The sequence below is a fragment of the Ambystoma mexicanum genome, chromosome 5q, assembly GCF_040938575.1.
Source record: "Ambystoma mexicanum isolate Mex_15411 chromosome 5q, UKY_AmexF1_1, whole genome shotgun sequence".
In the NCBI taxonomy this organism is placed as follows: Eukaryota; Metazoa; Chordata; class Amphibia; order Caudata; family Ambystomatidae; genus Ambystoma; species Ambystoma mexicanum.
In genome coordinates this window covers 177,731,174-177,756,599 of record NC_090933.1, presented here as the reverse complement: position 1 = coordinate 177,756,599, position 25,426 = coordinate 177,731,174, and the positions used below count along the sequence as shown (strand labels likewise).

The window sequence follows — 25,426 nt, the reverse complement described above, 5'->3', positions numbered from 1 at the left end:
CGTTGGAGGCCCTGCGCAGTCCTGTCAAAAATTGCAATGTTGTCTGCGAAGGCCAACCAATGGATGTTAAGATGTTAATGGATGTTAAGATGGCCCAACCTAACTGGAATCAGATCATAGGCTCATCAGAGCTCCTCAATATCACACAGTTACTTATTGAAAAGGGTTGGTGCCAGGGTACAACCCTGCTTGAGCCCCACCTTCACCAATGTTTGCTTTGGTATAGCTCCAACCCTACTGACTCGAACTCGTAGTTTGGAATCTCGATCAAGCAATGCAATACGCTGGACAAGCTTCTGAGAAACCTTTAAATCTAAGAAGTTTATCCCACAAACATTCACGCAGTACACAATGAAAAGCCGAAAATAGATCAAGGGAGGCCATATATATATTTCCATTCCCTGATAAGCTTTCACTTTCTGCAGTAAATGTTTCAGCACTGTAGCATTGAGGGATGTGCCAATTTCCTGTCGAAACCCCACCTGAAAGCGTGAAAGAATATTGTGTTTGCTCAGGGAGTTAAGATCCCTTAAGAGCAAAATTGGAAACACTTTATTGGTGGAGTCCTGGGCATTGCCTTTTCTATAGATGGGAATAATGATGGACTCATTTTTGGATAAAGGAACCCTGTTTGTAAAAGTAGTGTTTAAGAAAAAGGGCCCAGGAAGCCAGATCCTTTTTCATTACAAAAGCGGGAGACCATCCGGTCCCGGTGCACGAGAAGGTTGGAGTCTATCTATGACCTAGACAATGTCCTCTATGTCCCATGGGCAAGGCTCATCTAACACAGGTTTATCTAAGACATTAGGATATGGGGCTGCCATAGGGGGGAGATTGCCACATTTCTTGGAGTAAGAAAAAAAAAACATATACTTTCTTGCATAGCATCCAGCCTAGATTCAGGAGTAGGATCATGAATGTTATTTATACATGACCAAAATTGTCTAGTATCGGATTTAAGAAGTGTCTTCATCATGAACTGTATCTTTTAGATGAAGGTCATATTTATGGGCTTTAACAAAATTCCTATGTCTTTGGGCCTCTGATTTCCTGTGTTTTTCTATAGTAAAATTGATGAGCATATCCGACAGGAATAAGCAATCTCCTGCCGCTCGAAACCATTGTAATGCCCTCAACAATGCATCTGTTGAGAGGTCTAACACCAATGGTCATCGAAGTATCATCACCAGTAGATTCCTCGCCCCATCTTTGATGGGCCCACATCAAATATCTCAGAAGGCGGCCATAAATCTTACTGTCCCATCTACACAATAGTCCATTCCTAGAGGGTTTTATAGGAATCAACATGGGCAGACCAGCCTGTCTATATGAGGATGCCATCATCATAAAGTGTATAATCAGATAGTCACTGCTCCCAAGATCAAACAAACACAGGTCAGTACATCTAGATTTAATGAGAAAAGCTGCAACAAAATAGTCAATCCAGGAAGTGCAAGATCCCCTGTGCCAAGTGTAAAGTGGTGTACCAAACGTCGAAGTAGCCTCTATTTGCAAGAGATTTCAAGACGTCATAAATGAGTCCCAAACTAATCCCTGCATAATATTGTTAGAATAACCACAAGGTATACTGGATTTCCCATTAAGGACCTGACCTTCTGCACATTGAGCATTAAAGTCCCAACCTATGATTATGGCATGCTGATATCCCTCTGGCAGCCACCTATCAAATATCCTAGCCAGTATATCTAGAAAGTCATGGATGGGATATTTTGCAGTGTTCCAGTATACATTAACTAACAGGGCATCTCCAGTGCTGTCCGGGAAGCACCATATGCACAGCCACAATACCTTCAGACATACCACAACGTGGAACAAGCAAGGAGGTTAATATCGATACCAATAGCCATTCCCCCACAGGGTTGCCCTTTCCCTATGGAAGTAGCTGGACGAGAAACGATTGAGTAGCCATCGAAGTCAAAACTGCCCAAACACATCGTTTCTTGAAGAAACAAAACCTTGAATTCACACAAATCAGGCAAATTCACGCAAGCCCGCTTCAGGTTGGCCATTCCACATATGTTCCAAGACAAGACACTGATATTATCTCTGCTAGGATTGGGTCGTTCTTGCATCCAATGCCACAAAAGTCTTAATTGCAGCCTCAGTCCAACTCCAGTCTTGATTTTCTTTAGTACTATTAGATGTAGATAGTTCAGATTGCATCGTGGCCAGCACACGTCGGGCAATGCCCTCAGGAATAGATGAAGGCATCCAGACAGCTTCGGGGGGATGGAAATATTTTAGCCATTTCTTTGTTCTCAAGTTGACATATATCGTATCCAAGAGAATTAAATATGGTTCTCTGATCCCACACCAGATTAGATACTATATCTGAGAAAAATTGAGAAGCCATCTGGTTATTAACATTAACCGAGAGGGAAAGTAATTCAATACCCCAGAGTGAAGAGATCTTAAAGGGGGAATTTGTGTAAATATCTCTAATACACTAGACCTATTCAACTGCTTGGATCCTTGTATTTGTTTATCAACCTCCCACCCGATAAGCCTGTGTGATGTAGACACCACACAATCCGATATTGCTCCACAGATACACACCCTGTTCTCTGCTCAGAGAGTATCCTAGGGGATATGTCATTGAGGCCAGTTGCAGAACACACCCGTGATGGCTGCACATTCGTCTGCAACCTTATCTCCACCGTAGAATGCAGTGCTCACAGTGTTCTGCGTATCTATCAACACTGCAGGAGTATATACCCCTGCATGGACTATGGGCAAAGACGAATTATTACCCCTGATGTTGGTGGGGTTCAAGTTCCATAACAACGTTAGCTTGGATTGAGCACCTTTACCCAGAGCTTTTATCCGGCTGGCAGATAAAATAGTCGTCTCTCTAGGACCCAAATCAATGCCAGATGTAAGTTGTATACTATTGTCAGAGAGTACTTGGCAGCCAATATCTGGACCCATCATATAATATGGCACTGAAAGATTGGACTAGGGGGTTGGTCCACTATAATTGGAGCAGATTTCCCCCGTTCTTCATTACCAAGTTTTTGTTGCATCATCAAAACCCTCCCCTCCATTTGTGAGATCCCAAGAGCAGCGGGTTCTCTTCACATAGATGTACATACATTGAGATGAACATGAGATCAATGATAGTAACAACCAAGGAAATCTGATCTACATGTTTCTTGGCAGCATTAGCCGATCTAGGTTTGCTGTTAGGCAGTTATTTTTGTTTGTTACCCTTATTTGCATTCTTCTTTTTCTTTTTTTTTTGTTTGGATGATTATGGGCATGCAGAGGAGAATGAACCACAGCACTCATTTGAATGGAACACCCCTCATTGGCACCATCATTATCCAATACCACTAGATCTGCAGTTTCCATCACCGGACCAACAGTAGGCCCCAATGCTTCCATGCACTCAACCAGGGGTGAGGGAGGGTATACACACTCCACACACTCCAAGGAGGCAAGTTCTATAGGAGCCCCTTTATCATAAGTAGCATCCAAAAACTTGGGGCTGCTAACCTTTTTTTAAAAAAATATTTGTATTAAATGTTCTCATAAAAAAACATAAAATCACAGCATGCCCAGCAGCGACAATGTTGTATCTTCAAACACAATATACATTCACATATGTTGTCACCGTCTTCCCCTCCCTCCCCCCCTTAACTTGAGCTTACGTATTGTGTTTTAGCTTATTCCTCCTGGAGCACCTCTTCATCAGTGCTCCTAGAGGTGTCATGTTCGCTTAGGCTGTCGTGCGCAGGTTCAGTTACCGTAGCTATTAGCTGTCTCCAGGCCATCAGCGCTCCCACTTCTTCGTTTTCCCCCTTGTAGGACACATCACAACATGCCGCTGTTTCGGCTGCTGCCCATTTTAATAGATCCTGCCACCACACCTTTAGTCGAGGTCTCTGGTTTGCTTTCCACCCCATAGCTATTCTGCGTTTGGCTAGGATATACGCCAGGTCTTTAAGTTTGCATATGTGCTTCATGTTGCGTGGTCTAGTGAATCCTCCCACCATACATGCCCAAACCGATTCTACGTTTAGTTTGATATCTTTCTCGGAGAGGCGGTAGGTGACCTCTCCCCAGAATTTCCAAATCTCTGGGCATGCCCAGAACATGTGCATCATCCCTGCATTCACTTCTCCAAATTTGGGGCATCTTTGTGTATCTGTAGTTTGGAACCAAGCTATTCTTTGGGGCGGGGGGTCATGTATGCTCTGTGTGTTACATATAGCTGGATCTGTTGTAATCTGGCATTCCTTGACACTTTTTTATGGTATCCCTCCCCTCTTTCCCATTGCCCATCTTGCATGGGTTCTCCTTCATCTTCCTCCCATTCTCTCCTTAGCTGGGTCATCTCCTTCCCCACTCTGGACATTATTAGTTCGTATATCCGGGACACCCCATGCCCACCCTACGAGTAGTATCAGAAGACCGTTTGGTCTTCTGATACTACTTCTGGCCTTGAGGCTTTCACCAGCTTTACCAGTCTAGTGTGAGTAATATATTGCCCAGGGTGCACTCCAGTTTCCTCTATTAGTGTTGTGAATGCCAATGCTCTCCTTTCTCGCCATATGTCCCCCAGTGTTGCTATGCTCATTGGTTCCTACGTATCGTTTTTCTTAGTTGTTCATCTGCTCCCCTTAGTGCAAAGAGCGGCGCTTGGGGGGAGCACAGTGTTGGGTTTTCTACGACCCGACATGCTTTATGCCACATTTTCCACCCCAGTTCTAGCAATCTTGATCGCCCTTTCAGCTCAGCCTTTGGCAGCCATATTAGTTCTTTTAAAAAAGGGTGTACATTCAGCCCTCAGCAGTCTGGACTTTGCTGTTGTTTCCTAAGTTATCCACTTCGCTACATACTGTAGCTGTCCTGCCAGATGATATATCTCGAAGTTAGGGAATTTTATCCCTCCTCTCTCATACGTGTTTTGTAGTTTCCATAAGGCAACTCTATTCCTGGTGTTGTGCCAGATAAAACCTCTACATAGGCAATGTAGTTTATCGAATAAACATTTGGATGGCAGGTATGGAATGTTTACAAAAAAGTGCTGTAGTCGAGGCAAGACGACCATTTTCAGTAATGCCGCCCTGCCCATCATGGCTAAGTGGAGTTTAGCCCAGAACTTCATGCTGTTCTCTATGTTGGCTACTGCTGTCTCTGTGTCATATTTGTTCTTTTTCAACCTCATGATAGACATCTATCCCTAGGTATCGGAATGTACTAACTTCCCAGGGAATTTGTAATACCGGTAGTTTGGCGTGTGCAATGCCCTTGTATATCCCTAAGGGGAATATGCATGACTTCCTGGGTGTTGGGGAGAATTCTCTTATAAGGCTAATTTCCCAAACCTAGTGAGCCCCCCAGCTGCTTTGCTGGATTTTTGGGGTTTGTTTTTTTCTCCTGCTAAGAGTGAGACTCTTTTCCTCCCACTCTTGGGCATGATTTGAGGTATGCCTTTGACTTATTGTGTGCTTATGGGCTATGGGGTCTTTTTACTCCATAGGGTATCATCTGTTTTAGTGTATGTGTTACACTGCACCCTCAGTGCAGTAACACAGGGGTATCATAGTGACCCCCAAACATAGACTCCATACCCTGGGACTGACTACTGTCTCCCAGGGAATGTAAAGTCACCATTGGCTTTACTAGTCCAAAATTGTGAACAGAACCAGTACAAACCAGCATATTGTGGAAGTACTGTAAGGGGTTAATTAGATTGCCCCTGGGTCTGTTTCCAAGGGGGCACTGTCCAGTCCCCCCTCTGTCGAGTTTCTGGCTGGTGGCAGTGGTTACCACGCAAAATATTCCACCAGAATATTTCTTATGGGATTTTCCCATTGATTTTAAACGCACCACTTTTTGGTGCAATGTTAAAGAAACCCGCCGGTTTATTTATTTAATATCAAATCACCGGTTGGGTCTTTTCGCCAGAATTCTTTTCCAAAAAGGGCGTTTGTCTCCGTCTCTGTAACTCCAACCAAGGTCGGGCCCTTTGTTCCACTTTTTGGCTGGGTTCTCCACAGAAGCCCTCCAACTGGTGCCACTCTGTCTGGGTTCCACAGGATGTGTGGGTGGGGGAATTGGCACCCTGGACTGCGTTGCCTTAGCAACACAAGTTTCACTCTGTTTTGATTGGCCCAGTGGTGAGCCGCCCGGCTCACCACTTAGCATGTATGAGTGACAGCTAGGCTGTTGAATGGGGGTTTTTCTGCATAAAAGCAGGGCTTTTGGGACTGGAACTTCAGAAGTCGCCACAGGACCTAAGAAATCCGAAGAGGGGAGACGCTGAGCCATCTGCAACGACAACACCACCGGTGGAGCCCTGCTGTAATGACCTCACCACTTCCCTGACCACAAGAGAAGAAGATCTGCTGAAAGAGTCTTCTTCCTCTGAGCTGGTGGGATCAACCAGTTCACAATTCACCTTCCAGGATGTCTCTTGGTCGAATCACCAGTGCCAAGCATCCCGGCGGCCGGATAGCCAAGCTTCACCACTGTGACCGCGAATAAAAGAAACGCACCTTTTAACCGACAAACTCTGCGGCTGGTCTCTTCCCTGGGCAGTGCAACAACTTCAAGTTTCCTCCTCGATGAGATCGTCTCTTCCTTTGGTCGAAACCACGAACTGCACCTGCTGCCAGGAACAACTGCCACCGCTGGAGCTTCCTCAACTTTAAAGGTACTGTGTTCCACCTGGCCTCCCTTTCTACGGTTTGCTAAAGGTAACCCTTAAATCCTTGGCTTTCCAACTGGGTTGACCCCCAGACCTTCTAACTTTACCTTCAGAATCAACCCAACCTCTTTTGAACATTTTTACAAAGACTTCAATGCATTTCTAAACTGTGTGATCTTGGGCACATTTCACCTTGCTCCATTTAAAGTGGGCCTGGCCTATCAACTTTGGCTCTACAGTAGACTCTGCCTTCACTAACTTGTTTTGGTCTTAGAAAAGTGTTGGGAAATGTTTTATTTTCATGACCTGCCTTTTTCTCTCCCTTTTACTTAACTATTGGAGTGCCTTCTAAGTTACGCGCTTGCATCTGTTTTTACAAATAGTGGTGTTTTGACTTAGACTTGTCTAATAATTCTTAAGGGAGGTGTGTATACTCTTCTGATTGTGTTTGAACTTGCTTTGATTTATAGTGCTAGTGTATTTCCTTAAGTGTGTGTTAAATAAATAATTATATACTTTTGATACCAAGCTCTGGTCAGTGTTTGCTTGCTCTACTGTGTTTTTAGCCCTATTGTGTATCCTCTGTATACTGCCCTACTCTTCTTGAGAGAAGTCTGACTGCTCAGCCACAGCTACCAGGTAAATCTGGGTGGTACAGACTGCTACCAATTGGGTTTACTGCTTACTCCTGTAGTCTTAATCTTCTTGCAGTGATCCCCCAAGGGAACTGCACAGGATTCTGCCTTACACTGGGGTTTACTGCTATGCCAGAGTACATCGCAAATCGATCCGTCACTTCTAGGATATATTGCAGATTTTCTTCTGGGTACCTCAAGCATAACATGTCGTCCGCTTATAATGATACGAGGTGCGGCCCTTCCACAGTGTGGACTCCTGTTTCTTTATATTGTTGTCTCAGGTATATCACTAGGGGCTCCAATGCAACAATATACAACATCGGGGACCATGGGCAGCCCTGTCTGGTACCCCTGCTGAGTTGCCATTTATCTGAGATGTTCGCTCCTGTCTTGACTCTAGCTATCGGTGAGCTATACAATAGTGTCGCCCACCTCAGATACCCGGGCCCCATCCCATATTCTTTCAGGGTTGCCATCAGCCAAGGCCACCTCACTGAGTCGAAGGCCTTCAATGCATCGAGCGAGACTATTACCACTTCGTTTGCATCTCTTTCTGTCTGCTCGATAACGCGGTGAAGCCGTCTGTGGTTATCCGCTATACTTCTACCCGGAACATAGCCTGTCTGATCATGATGTATCAACTTTTTTATAACCCGTCCAAGCCTGTTTGCCAGCACTGATGTCAGTATTTTACTATCTTGATTTAACATGGATAGCGGTCTATCTGACCCACAATCTGTGCTAAGCTTGTTTGGCTGTGATTGTTGATTGTGATTCTCGCAATCTCCCAACTTCGAACGCTTCATTTAGCATCGCTAATAACGGGGGTAGCACCTCTTGACGTATAAGTTTTATAAAATTTGTTAGGGAGCCCATCTGTCCCAGGGGCTTTGCCGGTGGGTAGCTGTCTCATCACTGATTCCAGCTCATCTAATGATATGGGGTCTTATAGTGTCTCATTCTCTTCTATACTCAATTTAGGCAATCCTATATCTCTTAGCATCTCTTTCATCTCGCTCTCCTCCACTCCACCCGCATCTGCGTATAAGTGTTGGTAAAATTCCTGCAATCCCTTGTTTACACTCACTTGTGTATCTAGTATTTGACCGCTCCCTTCCCTTATTTCTCTTATTATATGTCTGGGCCTTTCCTGCTTGTACAGCCATGCCAACAGCCTTCCCGGCTTATCTCCTCCAGCATGTTGCCTTTCTATGTACTTCGTGTAGTTTAGGTTACATAGTCTCTCCCAGTATCCCACACAGTATTGTAGCAACTGACTCCTAATTCCTGCGTCTTCTCGGTTGGCATCTATTATGTTCATCATTGCTTCTAGTGTCTTTTCCGTTTTTTGCAGCTCTTTCTCTATGCCCCCTTGGAGCCCTTTGGATTTTGATATTGCTTCCCCTCTTACCAGTACTTTGAATGCCCCCCACAGGGTACTTTCCGATTCCACGCTACCAGTGTTTTTCTCAAAATATTCATTTATCTCCTCTCTCAGATCCTCTCTAAACTCTGTATCTTTTAGTGCTTCAGCTCTAAGCCGCCATGCCTTGGGTCTGGGGGGCTGATGTTGCCACTCCAAGAGCAGCGGTGAGTGGTATGATAGGACCCTTGCTTTATATTCCGAACTCACTATCTCTCCAGTGAGTTCGGAATTGACGAACATATAATCTAACCTGGTGTACAGGTTTTGTGGAGCAGAGTAGTGCGAGTAATGTCTATTGTTTGGATGACGCTGCCTCCATATGTCTTCTAGCTGAAAATCGCCTGGCAGGGTCTGCAGCATTTTGGCTGCAGGGGTGGGCCTATCTTGCTTGTTATCCGATCTGTCCACCCTGGGCTTTAGCGTACAGTTAAAGTCCACCACCCAGATAATTGCTCTTCCCAGGTACGGGCTAACCTTTCCGTATAGGGCCTTAAAATAGGCCACTGTATCTTGATTTGGGGCATATGTATTTATAATGCACAACTCTGTTTTCCACCATTCCTCATATCCCCACCATCCTCCCATCTGCTTCTACTGTGTGCTGCAACAACTGAAAGGGCACATGTGGCGCTATCCAAGTAAGTACCCCTCTGGCATATGCCGAGTACGTTGCCCAATGCCCATATGAGGGTCCCTTTCCATTTTCTTTTTATCACATCTTGCTTTTCTTTTGTAAGGTGGGTTTCCTGTAACATTGCTATATCTATTTTTTGTCTCCTCAGGTATGGCATGACCTTGTTCCTTTTCAGGTAGCTATTGAGTCCCCTGACATTCCAAGTTATCATCTTAAGGTCCCCCATCGCTAGTCCTTATCTTGGTGCGCTTCTGACCAGCTGTGCCCTTCCATTGTCTTGCTGCTATGCGCAGACTCATGCCTGTTTCCTCCTCCTCCCACTTCCCCAACGTCCATGTAAGGGGGCTGCTATCCTTGATCCTGTTACCAGCCTCAACCAAATTCGGTGGTATCACAGTATTCAGGTCCACGGCACCAGACTCTCCATCAGACAATCCCCTCAAATAGCCCTCAACAAAGGGCAATTTCTCTTGTATCACTGATAATGTTGCAGTATTCACCCTCACACTGCACTTGATACTAGTTCCTGTTAATCATGCAGTTCTGTGAGCTTTCTATTCAAGTTAGGGGAGAACTTGCCCCAGATGACATCTTGGGGATAGCGGTAACCTAGGTTGTTGGATCTCCCTCACCTCAGACAGACCCTCTGCCAACAAATCCGTAGACTGAATTGCTATGGTTAGCCCGGCAGATAGTGCAACATTTTCTCTAGCATTGCTACCCAATCCCATGGAATCAGACATGGGTTCCTGACACCCTTCCCCTGCAAAAGGTAGAAACAGGCAAATTAATATTCTCACAACCTGATAACAATTCAAGGTCAGTAATTTCTCTGCGATTGGCCCGTCTCTCCGTTAACAAATTCCTGAAAGAAGAATCATGGTAGTTATTATGAATAGATCCGCAAGGGGCTTCCTCAAAACCAGCTTGATCCATGATTGTTGCCCTAGTCAAAGGATCACCATCAGTGTTTGCAAAGTCCTTTAAAATTAGATGAATGAGGATGGCATGATCCAAATACAAATGTTTTGTCGTCCCCACCCTGAGGGAGGGGTGTTGGGACAGTTTTTCTGAAGTCCAACTAAGGGCTTAGTAAAACCATTCTACTGAGGCAGTACAATACTCCACTCTTAGTATAAGGCTGTACAACCTGAGTTCGGGGTAGCGTAGACAGAGCAACCATGCTTATTTTAGGAGGGAGAGAGGGCAGTAGATACAGTACAAGTGAAAATTGTAATACAAATGATCCAAAGAAACACTGAAACACTATGTATTGTAAAAATACAGGTAGTCCCAGATAAATCTAGGCGTTAAGTAAGTACTAACACATTATATGAAATCACAATATAAAACACAACACTATACTTGAAAGTACACAAACCCAAGTATAGACCTTATTGGAAAACCTAACAGTAGTTCTAGGGAAGTCAAAACCTTGTTATACACATTTAGTATAGGTCAAGCCTATTCTTTGGGAGTAAAAGATCAATGGTTACTTTTAGATTACTTTTGGTAATACAAGGACAGTAAGCCCTTCCAGTTGTGCAATGACTCTTGGAACAAATCACATAAACAGTCAACTGGACAATATACTTTTGGTGAATAGTGAAACACTTATTCTAGGTGCAGTAAAAACCTATAACTACTTTTGTCATAACACACAGTTATACCAGGTGAGTAAAACCTAAGGATGTAATATGCAATTACAGATGCTTTGGAAATCGGGGAACCCCAGAATGAGGTACGCAATAACTCTGGTAACTTGTTTTGGATGGCATACAGCTAACACAAGATAAGTAATTGCACGGCTGCTTAACTATAGAGACAGGGACACAATCCTGTGGCTGGCCAGGGAGGCTGGAACGCTTCAACACGAGGAGTGCCGAATACATATATACCCAGACTTTTCTTCCGGGTTCCAGGCGAGCAGGCGATCATATGAACCAGTCAAGAAACTCCTAGAGACCGCCAGATTCCATATGCTCTGATGTTCCCGGCAAAGATGAGGATCCAACATGCGGGTGAGGCCACACAGTACATAGAGACTTCCATACTCCTCCCCCCGAGGGGGGGCAGGCCGGCACAGAACAATAGAGCAACACCCGAGGACTAGGGAGCTCCGGCGGCCGGATTGGTCTGTATCCTTATGTAGTATCCACTGCAGCCCTATTGTTCCTACAAGCAGGGTGGCTCCATTCCATGTCACTATTGGAGATTGGAGCCAATCAGGCGGCCATGTGAGGCAACATGGCTACCCCGGGAATGTTCCACGATTGTTTATGGGTACATCGTCAAGTTGGGGGTGATGAGGGTGGGGGGGAGGTAAGAGGGGTTGGAAATGGGTGTTCTTGGTGTGGAAAATTGGACCACCTGAAGGGGTTTCATTCGAATACAAGGTTGGCTTCGGCCGGAAGTTTGGTCAATGCCAAAACAAGCTCGACCACGGTCATTGAGTGGGTCAATATTCCGCAGTTGATGTGGGCGGTGGGTGGGACAAAGTTGGGGCAGATGTTGTGGGTTCCTGGTGACAGATCGGGATGGTTTGGGGAGTTTCTGTTTAAAGGAGTTCGATTGTTAAAATCAGAGAGCGGTTACATGGCAGAACGGCCGTATCACTTATGACCGGGGCGAGGCTACGGACAGATGATCTTTACAACATGCGGCTATGGTACAGGCTGATAGGGGCTTAGAAGTCAAGCTACTCTCTTGGAATATTCGCGGGCTTAACAATCCGGTGAAGGCGGCAGCATATGTTACACGTCACGATCCTCATATTCTTTTCATTCAAGAGACGCACGCACTGGGTAATGTCAATTCTGCATTCCTGCCAAGATGGGGCCCCCAGAGATACTACACGGAATACTCAACACAGTCTAGGGGAGTGTTAACCCTCATACACCCCAAGCTGTGCTTTAAATACCACTCCTCTTATGCTACCCTCTGGGAGGCATTCAAGGTCTGGATCTGGGGTACTATCCTGGGAAAGTCCACGGGTATGCTTAAAGCTGTAAAACGGGAGCTGGGCCTAGTCAAAACTAAAACAGGCCTGTTACAAACTGAATATGGCGCCACACAGGACAAGGCAACACTATCGCAGATGCATGTCGCGTTGAAGGAATTCAACGCGTTAACCAGCAGGGAAGTCTTATACATGGCTGCGCCTGCCAAGGCCCGTAGATATGGGGAGAGTAATAAGGCCGGGAAATTCTTAGCCACCATGCTTAAAACAGATAGACATCGGAGTCCAATCCCTGGTATTCTGACACCCACTGGGGCTTTGGTTAATAAGGAGAAAGACATTAATTCCACCTTCGCTGAGTTTTATTCCTCCCTTTATTCCAATCATGACATCAAAAGTAAAGAAGACACGTTCCGGTGTTTGGATAGCCTAGACCTCCCTACACTGACCACTGAGACCCGTAACATACTGGATCAGCGCATCACTATTGAAGAAATTGTAGAAGCCATTAAATCTGTCAGGGAGCCGCGCCCCCGGCTCGGATGGTCTTAGTGCGGAACTATATAAGGAATTTAGGACTGAACTAGCCCCACTACTGTTAAAAGTGTGGGAGGAGGCAATGGATCAAGGGAACCTTCCAGAATCGATGCGCGAAGCTATTATTACTGTCCTCCTGAAACCCCGTAGACCTGCACATGACACAGGTGCGTATAGACCGCTCTCCTTGATTAATACCGATGCAAACATTTTCGCCAAGGTGTTAGCCACCAGTCTCCTGCCGTACATGTCGATCCTTGTTCACCCAGACCAGGCGGGCTTTATACCACCTAGATCTACACCTCTCAACCTGAGGCGCTTGTTTAACATTATGGCGCACATTGATCCCGCAACAAAGGCTGGCGTGGTGGCCCTTGATGCTGAGAAGACCTTCGATTCTGTGTCCTGGTCTTATCTCTTCCTGGTGCTTGAACGGTTTGGCTTTGGCCGATACTTCATCAAATGCGTACAGCTACTATATACTCACCCGACTGCTAAGGTTCTGACTAACGGCACTTTGTCCCCCTCGTTTAGGCTCTACAGAGGTACCAGGCAGGGCTGTCCCTTTTCACCTATACTTTTTGCACTTACTATCGAGCCGATGGCGGAATATATACGCCAGAACCACTCACATCGAGGGCTTAGGATGTCCGCCCCCCCCCCAGATCATTTCACTATCTGCAGACGACACCCTGCTATATGTCCGCGACCCAGAAGAGAATATACAGCACATAATGTCGGACATACATGAGTTATCGGAATATTCAGGGTACAGAATCAATGTTCCCAAGTCCGAAATATTTCCCCTTACAGATTGTACGGGTAACATTGCTGCAATTGCTGGGCTTAGGCCCACCCGACTCAAGTACGTTACTTGGGTATTATGGTGGCCAGGGACAAACAATTGTTATATACACAGAACCATGGTGAACTGTTACTGAGTTTGACGACCAAGTTCTGAACGTGGGCTAGCCTTCCCTTGTCCTTGTATGGTAGAGTGGCTATTCTCAAAATGGTAGTCTTACCCAAACTCTTATATTATTTTAACAACATTCCGCTATGGCCTGGCAAGTCCTTTTTCATGAAACTCAAGTCACTCGCCTCTAATTACATTTGGAATGGGAAGACGGCCAGATTGGGGTGGGATAAAATGGTGGAACCATTCTCACGGGGTGGCATTACTGCGCCAGATTTTGAACTATATTATCTGGCTGCACAGGCTCAATTTGTTAAACACTGGTTTGACCCTGAGGACACATCTCCCCACAACCCCATGGAGAAACATGCTGATCTCCCCAATGACATCAGATCACTTCTTCTTAACCCTGTCTATGGAGACACATGCCTGTTTGACCCGGTATATACAACCATATGCGCCTGGGCCAAGATATATAACAGATTATGCCTTGAGACCCCCTATGACCCGGAGGTCCCCCTTTGGAACTTCTCGAGTATATCCCCAACATTTGATGAAGCCATTCAACAATCCTGGGATCCTAACAAGCTATTCACACTAAGGGACATGTTCCCAAATGGCACATTCTGTGAACTCACTGACTTCATCGGGATGGTGGGAGGAGGCCCACTTAAACGCTTTCAATATCATTGTATGAAAACTGCTTTTGCGGCTAGATGGCCATCTTTCCCGTTGGAACCCCAGGTACATGAATGTATTAGGGCAATAGTATCCCCTAATAGTCACAATAAAGGGGTCTCGTTGGTATACTCATTAGTACAAACCCACTCCCCGTCACGTAATATGATGAGAGAAACCTGGGAGCGGGATACAGGCACTCAGATTGATGAAATACGGTGGTCACGCTTCTGTCAACTCACCAGATCCGTCTCTATGAACGCAGGGCTACGGCTGATCCAGTTTAAAGTTCTGAATCAGCTCCACTATGCCCCCTCCAGACTAGCCAAATTTGTTGACAGTTGCACGGGAGCCTGCCCCAAGTGCAATGCACCAAACGCTAGCCCCTACCACATGTACTGGTCATGCCCTTTTATTATGGAATTCTGGCGGGAGGTGGCAGAACTCCTCGAAGACATAACGTCGATTCAGGCGACTCTGTCCCCCTGGAAGTACTTCCTTGGTGACATTGGTAAGGTGAAAGAAACTATGAGGCGCTTATTTAATATTTCATGTGTTGTCATCAAGCGCTGTATCCTTAAATCATGGAAGTCTACAACTGCACCATACAGAGCCAATTTCTTAAAAGACTTCTGTTTGGTAAACAACGATGAAGAACTTTTTGTTTTATCGGTCCCGACACAGTGTCGGCCCAAAGACATTTGGTCGCTGTTGCGTATTTATTTGTGTTCCCAGATACCGGACGAGGATGCTACACCTCTCTCTTCACCATGATGCGGGATGTTTGTTCTGTTTTTCTTGCTACTCTGTATATATGTGCCAATACTGTACATGCCTCAATACCATGTGAAATTCTTTCTTTTGTGGTCGGTCTGAATGCTAGCCTGCTCTCTTAATAAAATAAATGTTTAAAAAAAAAAACAATAAGTTCTTTAGTAGCAAAAGTCAGAGTTCCTTAGGAATACTGGACAAACAGGTGAGTACTTTACTTCTAGGGTTAGAAGAGGGTGCAGGGGCTTCACAGAAGACACCCCAGCAGGATTATAGCAGTGGGACTGGGTCCACTGGATGAGGGACCTCCCAATCACAGAAAACACCCCAGGACTACACAGAAATCCCAACAGGCTTAAGGTAAGTATATACCCAAGCCAACATAGTACCTCAGCAATGAAGAAGAGATTGCAGCAGGAGAACTTCAGGGACTGCAGCCAAATACCCGGTCAGTGGATTCCTTGTCCTGGAGACTGAACACAAGACCTCAGAAGGGACTTTGCAGCAGGGATCGATGAAGAAGGCTCTAGGCAAGATTTCTCTCACGGCTGAATGCGGTTCTGCGGGTTTGGCGCCTTTTCAAGGAGCACAGAAGAAGACAGAAAATCGTGGTTGAATTCTCGTTGTTTAAAAGGACCAGCACTCTTGTGAGGGGACTTTTTGGACTCGATTCGTGTCTCTGGAGATACACCAGGATACCCACGAAGTTTCAGCGAGATTCAGAATTTCGGAAGACCGTGCATCGCACAGTGGCTGGATGTCCCAGGGTATTGGGGTATTGCAAGAACGCAAGGTCGCAGCAACCCGTGGAATGGCTCAAAATGCAGGTCTTCCTGAGTCTAGTGGGACTCATCAGGCTCTGGGTTCGGGTCGTTGTTTCCGGAGACCCCAGGTCGATCGGAAGGAAGGGCTGCAGCAGGCTCCTGTTACACAGCAGGCTCTCTGGTCACTGGAAATCATTCCCGCCGCTTTTCCTTAGTCATACTCTTCGGTTTTCTGTTCCAGTGGTCGACATGACTTCAGCTTCCAGGTTTCCAGTATTTATCAGGAACTGCAACACAACCTCTGCATTCTCTCCCCGCATTTTACAAGTAAAGGGCGTTTGGCTGTCCAATCAGGACAGCCAACCCCCCACTGGGATTTGGCCGAGTTGAAGGAAGGCCTAAAACAAAGGTGGGGGGAAGTTTTGGACTCCTTACCCACTTCCTGTGCTTACAGACTGACTGGAGCCTGGGCGAGGTGTCCAGGGGACTCACACCAAAGGCAAAACTCAAACAAAGGAATTTCCTGCCCTGGATGTCAGGGGAAGGAATAAGAAACAACAAACACTAAAATGTCAGAAAAAGAAGACAGGGGCCATTTTGGTAAAATGAGCACCCTTAGGTGCCTTTACTGCAGCTGTGATCACAGCCCGCGGTAAAGGTGCACCAAATTAGTAAAAGGTATCACTGCCACCAGCCATTAAAGGTAAGCTTGTCACTGTAACAGAATTGTTACAGTTTTAATGTGAAAGGGGATACATTGCATCTCCCCAGCACTCCACATAAGGTGGGGTGTGCTGGTTTCACAGAATAAAATGTAAAAGGGATCCAAAGATCCTTTATACCCTTGGGAACTGTAGTTCACTCAAGGTTAGCACAAGAAAGTTAAATGGGGAGCCCCTAGGGCAACCCAGCAACAACAGGCACTTATTGCCAATAAGTTGTTAGGCATGATAACTTTAAAAATACAATATGGAGAGTCTTAAAAATGACACCCATAAAGAGTTAGACAGGTGAGTGTGGAAAAAGGTACCCACTCACTGAGGTATTAATGAAAAATATCCCACTAGAAAAGCAAAAAGTTCTGGAGTTGAACCAGGAAAGGAAGATTTACCAGCTCTGTGGAAATCTTACCTAACAAGGGGTCAGTTTGGGGGCCTCTAGACCTGTCCACTGGTTGTTTAGGTGTTAAAGGCAGGAACAGCTGCATGAAAGCGAGCCTGTTTACACATGGGGGAATTGTTCGGGCCAGTTAGCGTGGTGCGCAATGTTTCGGGAGCAATATTAACTTGACTGGGAACATTAGAAGATAACATTTTAGGGGGACCAGTGGAAACAGCCACCACATTTACTGGCCCCTCTTCTATAGGCACATTATGTTAAGACCCAACAACCACCTCCCTCTCTACTTCAATCCTCGCCAATGAGGCATCCACAGCTTTATGCTGATCGTTCAACCTCGTTCTAGAAGACAGTTCAGGGAAATTCAGTGATGCTGGAGCAGAATGAGTCCCCAACCCCAACCTTAAAGTACTTTGAGCCATGCTTTGTATGCAGGGGGAATGAAAACACTGAGAGGATCACAATTGGCTATCTGGTACGGACTGAGTAATGTGGTAGATGACGCAAATACAAATAGTACCCACTTGGGCCTGATTCAAAGGCTGAAGCCCGCAGTCATCGGGTCCCCAAAATGCTCCTGCACAAGTCCAATATAAAATGCAGGATTCTGAGGCTTTTTCAAAAGGCAATTCTGCAGTCATCAGCTCTCCATAGTTCAACCACAGTACCTGGTCACTCAACACTTCAGACCGCTGAATAGTATGTTGGAAGGTAGTCTGGCAGTGTGTAGTCTCCCCGTCACGCCCGTCCACAGACCATGCAAAGACCACTTCTTCGCTGCGCTGTAATGCGGTATATATGTTGAAGCAGAGTTTTCCAGATACAAACTCCTTGTCTTGACCAAGTGGAAAACGGACTCAAATTCACATAGTCCAGACCACGCAAGACCACTTCTCCACCACTTCCTCACCGCCACAGTACAGTTTGGAATGAATTACAAACATAGCAGAAAAAAGGCACAAATTACATATGGATTCATCTAGTTTTGACTGGAAATACAACTTTGCTGTAATTACATCTTCTTTACACATGCTATCCGCATTAGGACATGTGAAGACATGCAATACTTGAAGCTTTTATTTCCATGTGTTGCTGTATTCTCTGAAAAATAACTATTTTTGTTCTGGGCCTGCCTTTCCAATGTAGTATGGTTCCTTCTTTGAAATAAAGGCAGTCACTAAATATTACAGTTTTCTCTGTTTAAATCTGCACTAGGCTCCGTATCTTCCTACTAGTTAATTCTGTGCTCCATATGTGTAATATCCTTTGCTTGATATTTTGGGCTCAGGAATTCACACATGACTGAAAGAAAATATTTATTTATTTGTATTTGTGAAGCGCCTAAGCCCAGGGACAAGTACTCTGGTGCTGTATTCAAAAGGCATGTGTGGGTGATGGTAAGGATTTTGAAGTTAATGCTTTTCTGGATGGGCAGCCAATGCACCTCCTTTCTTGCTCCTGAGATATGGTCTTTTTTGGAAATATTGAGTGCTGAGTGTAGCGCATTGTTTTGGATTACCTGCATTTTGGAGTTTTTCTTCTTGGATGTCATGGCATTCTTCTTTGGACATGATGATGAGCAATTGTGCAGTCTGGCGAGTGTCCTTTTAATTGTGGCAGTAAGTAAGAGGCAGAAATCTCCATTAAATGTCTGTCAGTGCAAATGATTTCCCTTGCTCTCCCAAGAAGGCCTTTCTCATTTTATTTATCAGAGTGACACCCAAAAGACAGTATTCTATACCATTACTTTTGTCTCTTGGAGATGTCCCTAAATTGCGACCCACGAGACAAAATTGAAACTAGTAGTTGGAAGCTTGCAATGCAGTTTAAAATCATCTTGCGCAATAAAGAAACGAGCTGCAACTTGGCTAAATTGTAACCGTGTTTGTAAAATTTGAATGAGTTAGTATTTGTTTACGTAAATGTGACAACATATACTTATGGTGGCCTCAAGGGTGGCACTCTTAGAACTGTAGCAAATTGCATTGGGGTGGCATTTATCAGTACCGTCCCAGAATTCCCCTTGTCCTCAAAGTTTTAGTGCTTCCCACCCTCATGACTGGGACCTCCCATTAGTTCATTTCTTTTCACCATTTAAAAAATATACACTTGTTCAAGTACAAAATCATAACTGATGGTTTCATGGTAAAATGGAGATATTTTGTGGCCTTATTTCATAGCTTTTCAGATATGACATTAAGAAATTGTCATTTGCTGTCCGAAATCTGCTTTGAATCCATGTGTGCATCGTAGCTGTACGATTAACTCGGTGAAAATCGGACTTTGAAAAAAAAGGTTGCCCGTGTAATAATGCCTTTTTTATTATTCCACAGCATCATGGCCTGAGAGAATGAGCCAATATGTGTTGTATTGTCGGCAAAACTCATTTGAGAAACCTTTTGTTTTCTGGAACAACTCCTGAAATCGGATACGAAGATAGCTGTGGGTGGATCCTCATTTAAAATCACGGAAATGCAAAGGAACATCATCGATTAATAAATATTCTCAGCAGTGGTGTTCAAGAACACAAGAGGACACGATGGGGAGCAGAGATACTTGTTTAATCAAAACTGTTGGCACACTTTTTAGAAACCAATCTTTTTGACGAGGCTGTTAACAATATGTAGACATTTTGCTCCAGGTCCCGTTTCATGTGGACTCTAAAGAACATTATCAGCACCACCTCTTCAATCACAAGATAAGCCAAGTTCCTCTTGTTTTGCTATCCGGGACAAGTGTGGATATAATTACAAATCACTTTCTAACCCCATGTAGGAATGCTGCAGTTTTATTATTCCACGGATTGTCTTTTGCACACCACCAAACAACTTCCACATGACCATAGTAGCAGTACAAATGAAAAGTACTGTATGCACAAACTTAAAAAAAAATCTGCTTTCGTTGGAAAATATATTCAGATGTTTAACTTCAATTACATCAACAGCATTTGTGAAGATTCATTAACATCGTAATCTTATAAAAATGTTTTTTTAAACAATGGATTTGTCATTGTTTGTCTTATGTCAATATACATATCTATATTGAAATGTTTTTGTTTTTGACATCTAAAATGTAATTATTACTATAATGCATTTTCTTTTCATTATAGTGCCTTTTTTGAAGGGTTGACCAGATTACGTTGCAAAATGCTTTTCTCAGAGGTGGGTTTCCAATCCAAGGTACAACAATACATTAGATATTAAGAACACTTTTAAAAGGCAAACTAAACTGATTTGTCTCATGGTGATATTGGTGATTTCCTTTAAATATGTGTCTAAGAAAGTTTAATTTGCCTTTAGTTTGTGTTCTTTGCAGTATTGAACCATGTGCTGTAAGAAATATGCATTAAAATGAACAGTGCCTTATTGTGTGTCATGTCAGTAGCATGCCAACAATTAAATGTTCTAGTCTCCGAAGCACATCTTTTTTTTCTGAATACTTAATTTAAAAATGTGTTGTTTGTAGTAGACTGCTATGCTACATTCAATAAAGAAGTGTTAAGAAAATGATAATGCTAATATGGGTTCAAATTTAATTCAGCCTTCCAGAAAATGCCACCGATCCCAACAATGATGAACCTCTCCTTGCCCGGATGCACTGTTGTAACTTAATAAGAATACACATTTTCCAGACAAAATAAGAATAGCTCATCCCATTCTTTAATAAGGTTTTTAAACTTAAAATATTTGACATCCATGTTTAATAGTTTATGTTGAGGGCCATGGGTAGTTGCATATTCGGGCGGCACTACACCTTGTGTAGCCCTACTCCTAGTATTATGGCTATTGTATTAAATACACTTTTATTGCACCAATATCTTTCTTAGATCCTCATTGTTTTAACCTCCTTCCTTATTAATCCCCTTACTAGTTTACCTCATGACATGGGTCAGGCATCAGCAGACAAGTCAGCGCTAAAGGTGAAATTAATTTATTAAAAGAAAAATGAATGGATTAGGTCTAATTGAGTTCACATGGTGGGATTGTTGAAGCAAACACATCTTAGTGAAGGCTTTCTTAGGACATAATCCTCAATCCTTCCCTCTCTCCCTCTAAACAACTCTGCCCTATCCACAGCAAAACCAGTCCCTTACCGTCTTGGTTTTGAGTGCATTTCTTGCTTGCCTTTAAGCAGCTCTTTTGTGCACCCTTTGTACCTGGCACAACTACCCCTAAATCCATGCCTACTATTTATGGAGGTTGAGTGTCAGAGTCTTAAGCAAAATGCCACACCTCAGGTTTACAGCTTAACCACCAACCCTCACTCCACTGAATTTATGGTGCATTTTACTTTCTTACTTTTCTTCTCCACCACATTATCTTTCTCTATGACCTTGTGCCTTGGCTTCTCCTGCTCTCAGGCCAAATTCTACTCCTCCTTCCAGTTATTCCCCCTTTTCGCCTTTCTGATCTCCCTGTTCTTCCTTGCCACCTCTCCTCCCACATTTATGCTCCTCCTTCCCTCAGTGTTCTGTAATTCTTATCGTCTCTTCCTTTGCTCTTACTCTCTATCCTCCTTTTCGTTGTCCCTCCATCTCTGCTATCCTCTCATCGCCACTCTTTTTTTGCCTCTCCACTCTTAGTTCTCTCTCCTTCACCTCTGCTCTGCTTTCTTTGCCTCCACTCCTGACACTCCCTCCTACACCTCCGATAGTCTATCCTTCCCCCCCTTTGTTCTTCCTTCTTGCTCCTCCACCTCTGCTTCTGTCTCTCTTCCCCCCCCTCCCCCCAGCACTGCCAAACACTAATCTGTCTTGCTGTTCGTACTTATAACTCCCCATCCTGAAACTGCCGGGTATGCTTAATTGTTCAAGCGTGGAGGAAATGTAAGGGTGCTTTGGGATTGCAGAGTACTCTTTTGGATTACAAGTCAGCAGTTGTTTGTAACCGGTTAGTGTGTCTGCTCAGCTGGCTGACATACAAAAGCATCCATCTGCCATCTAGAATTTAGTATGTCAGAGGCATGAGGTTATTGTCACTGGGCTTCTATGTTACAGGTAGTCTGTATTCGTGTGAGGTCAGTTTCCTGACATGAGTCCACGAATATGCAGTTGAGCCAAGCATTACTGTCTATGTGGAAAGGTTCACAGATGCCCGCTGCAGTGACGATGGGAACTGCATAATTCCTTACAATGTTATGCAGCCAATGTTATGATGACTTTCTACAAATCAAGGAGAATTCCCACTACTATCGCTGGATAAACAACTGTGCTCCTCATGCCGTGATGTCTTCCTACATTGCCAAGGAATATTATGTCAAGCTTGGTTTGGTGAACAACAGTATAACCCATGAGCTATCTTCTCATAGTTTCAGGGAGTTTGAGTAAAGCATTGTTGGTAGGGGTGACTGGGTAGCCTTGGGAATATACAATTTCAAATGGATTGTGTCCTCCAACGTAGTCCTCATCTTTGACATGTAGTGTCCATAGCTCGGCTGCTTCCAAAATTTTTCTGCAGAGGGCGCCCTGCGTCGATGGCATCGGGTCAATGTCCCTCGAAGTCCTCTGTCGAGGGTGACGTCATCGGATGTTATAAGTAGCACACACGGCGCCCGTAGCCTCAGTTCAGTTTTTCCGCAAACGTATTTGCTTCGGGAAGCTCGGCACGCCTCGTACTTTCTAGTATTTTCTGTGAAGATTTTCTTTGATATGTCTTCATCTTCCACTCAGACAACACCTCGGTCAGGGTTCAAGAAATACCGGGACTGCGAATACAAGATGTCCATCACGGATCCGCATTGTGTCTGCCTGTGGTGCCTCGGCGGGGCCCATGACACGGATACGTGCTCCAGGTGCCAGTCGATGACTGGAAAAGCCTTACAGGAACGAAAGGGGAAACTCAAGGTAGGCCAGGTGTCCAGGCCCCATAAGTCCCGACCTGCTGGGCCTTCCACTGATGAGTCGAGAGGTGACTCTCCTTAGACGAAGCAGGTCACACGTTCAAGGTCCACGAGTGGTTCCAGCCACTCGTCCTAGTTGAAGCGCTTGATAAGGCACCGCCGATCACCTTCCTCATTGTCTTATTCAGGCGGCACCCCGAGAGGGTGAGTTGCCCGTCCAAACATTCGACGCCCATTGAGTGGGATGATTTCTTGATGAAAATGCTTGACATTTTCGAAAAGCAGGGCAGGGCCCCGTCCGCGCCTTCTGTTGAAGCTTGCAGGTACCGGTCTCGGCGGGAGACTCACACGCCCTCGAGCCCGGGTAAACGGCGTGATCATCGGGAGCCTTCGAGGCCTTGTTTGAAACAAGGTCACGATCTTCGTCTCCATCCAAACCGTCCAAGCCCTCGATGCCATTGAAGCCGTCGCCGCCACGCCAGTCGATAGTGCCCGTCGGGTCCTCCACCCCGATTAGGCCCTCGATGCCTTCAGTCGTCCACTTTGAAGCCTCTGGCTGTGATTCCTTAGAAAAGGTGTACTGCTCTGCCAAAGAAAGACTTTTTAAAGTCCCTAACCTCCATTTTTGAGGAGGAATAACATTCTGATGAAGGTGAGGCTCCTTTACGTCTCCAGTTTGAGACCCGTAATGTGCCAGAATGCCTCTCGGAGGAGAGTAGGATGCAGGATCTTTGTGATACCTTGCATAATGCAAGTGGTATAGACACTTCTCCTGAGCTGGAGTTCAGCAGACCAGACCCTGGCGAGCATGCCTACTCCTCTTACAGACGCCTTATATCTAGAGTGGTGGAGTATTTGGGCTGGGCCAGGCCTACTGCCCACTATGATCAGGATGATTTTACGGACATTTTGGGTCAGGGTCCTCCTACTGATCCCATATTGTCATTTCATGTGGCTCTGCAAAACCGGGTGGCTAAAAATTGGGAAACCCCGGAGACTTGTCTCTGACAAGAAATACCGCCCCTCCAGTAGCGACCCTGGCTATCTGTCATCTCACCCAACTCCTGAGAGTCTGGTGGTCCAGGCAGCCACACCTACCTCATAAAGCTGCATACCCTACATCCCTCAGGATAGGGACGATAAGCGTGTGGATGGATAGGCATGCAAGGTATTTTCGGCTGGGAGTATGGCGTTGCAGGCGGCCAACTCCTCTTGTGCCTTGGCAAGATTTTCGTACACTCTGTGGGATTGCATATCTATGGCGGCTGAGCATTTTCCCAAAGGGGAAAAAAGGGAGGGCTTCCTAGCTCTTGTTAAGGATGGCAAGGAAGCCATGTGTGAATCCCTTCAGTCTGGGTTGGATGTTACAGGCAGTGTCGGCAGGTCCATGGCTACGAGCACCGTAATACGCATGTTTGCGTGGTTGCGGAAGTCGGGTTTTGCACCGGATATACAAGCTAGACTTCTGAACATGCCATTTGATGGGTCTCACCTTTTTGGCAGCAAGGCTGACAAGAGCTTTGAGAAGCTGCAGACCTCTAAAGCAGCCGGCAAGTCTTTGGGCACCGCTGTTAGGCAGCCTCAGCCTTTTCGTCCTAGTGGACAGCAATGGAGGGGTAGATCCTTTTGTTACTACCCCTCATTTGGAAGTGCAGCAGGCATGGGCAGTCAGAGACCAACGTAAGTTTCCTCGTGGTGGACGAGGTAGAGGTGCCAAAGCCGCTCAAGCAGCAGCCTCTTTGCCATCAGGCTCTGCTACTACCGCTTCAAATCCGCTCTGAGACCTTCGGTCACAGATCACCGGCAGGGAGGGCAGGCTGTATCAGCATCTGGAAGAATGGCAAGCCATTACTGCGGGTACTTGGGCTCTGGAAACAATAGCCCACGGGTACTGCCTTCCTTTTCTACGGAAGCATCACGACAATCCACCGGAAGTACACTCTTTGAGGGGTCCAGATTCGCTCCTTGTGCAGGAAATATTAACCCTGCTAGAGAAAGGTGCTATAGAACCAGTGCCTGTAGCGGAGAGGAACAAGGGCTAGTACTACCCTTGTATTTTGATTCCCAAAAAGGACGGGGTACTGAGACCCATCTTGGACTTGAGATACTTGAACAAGTTCCTCAGGAAGAACAAATTCAAAATGGTCTCTCCTTTTCTGATCCTTCAGGCCCTCCAAAGTCAGGATTGGTTGGTGTCATTGGACCTTCAGAATGCTTATTTTCATGTGCCGATCCAACTCAAGCACAGGAAATACCTGAGGTTACCCATTGGTGGCTCATGCGATGCTGGAAATGTATCGGAGGGACAGGGCCTATAAATCCTTGTCCTTTATTGATTTTTATCATGTATGTTCTGACTTGTTTTCCACGCAGGAGTTCATATGGGACTCCTGGCGATGTGTCTCTTCCTGTATTTGGTTTGGTGAACAGACCCTTGGGATACCCTTATGGCACCCATCGGTGGGAGTAT

General features: G+C 45.2%; 1 protein-coding gene across 2 annotated transcripts in view; it reads left to right on the top strand.

The window, feature by feature from the left end:
• The window catches only part of FBXO15 (F-box protein 15), a 758,839-nt gene extending 738,356 nt beyond the window's left edge, over positions 1–20,483 (top strand). Inside the window, exon 12 of one of the 2 annotated variants that reach the window (XM_069620708.1) lies at positions 19,452–20,483. The gene's annotated coding sequence lies outside the window, so the exon portion shown is untranslated. The remainder of the gene's footprint in view (positions 1–19,451) is intronic. The other variant, XM_069620709.1, reaches the window with a different exon arrangement.
• The last annotated feature ends 4,943 nt before the right edge of the window (positions 20,484–25,426 follow it).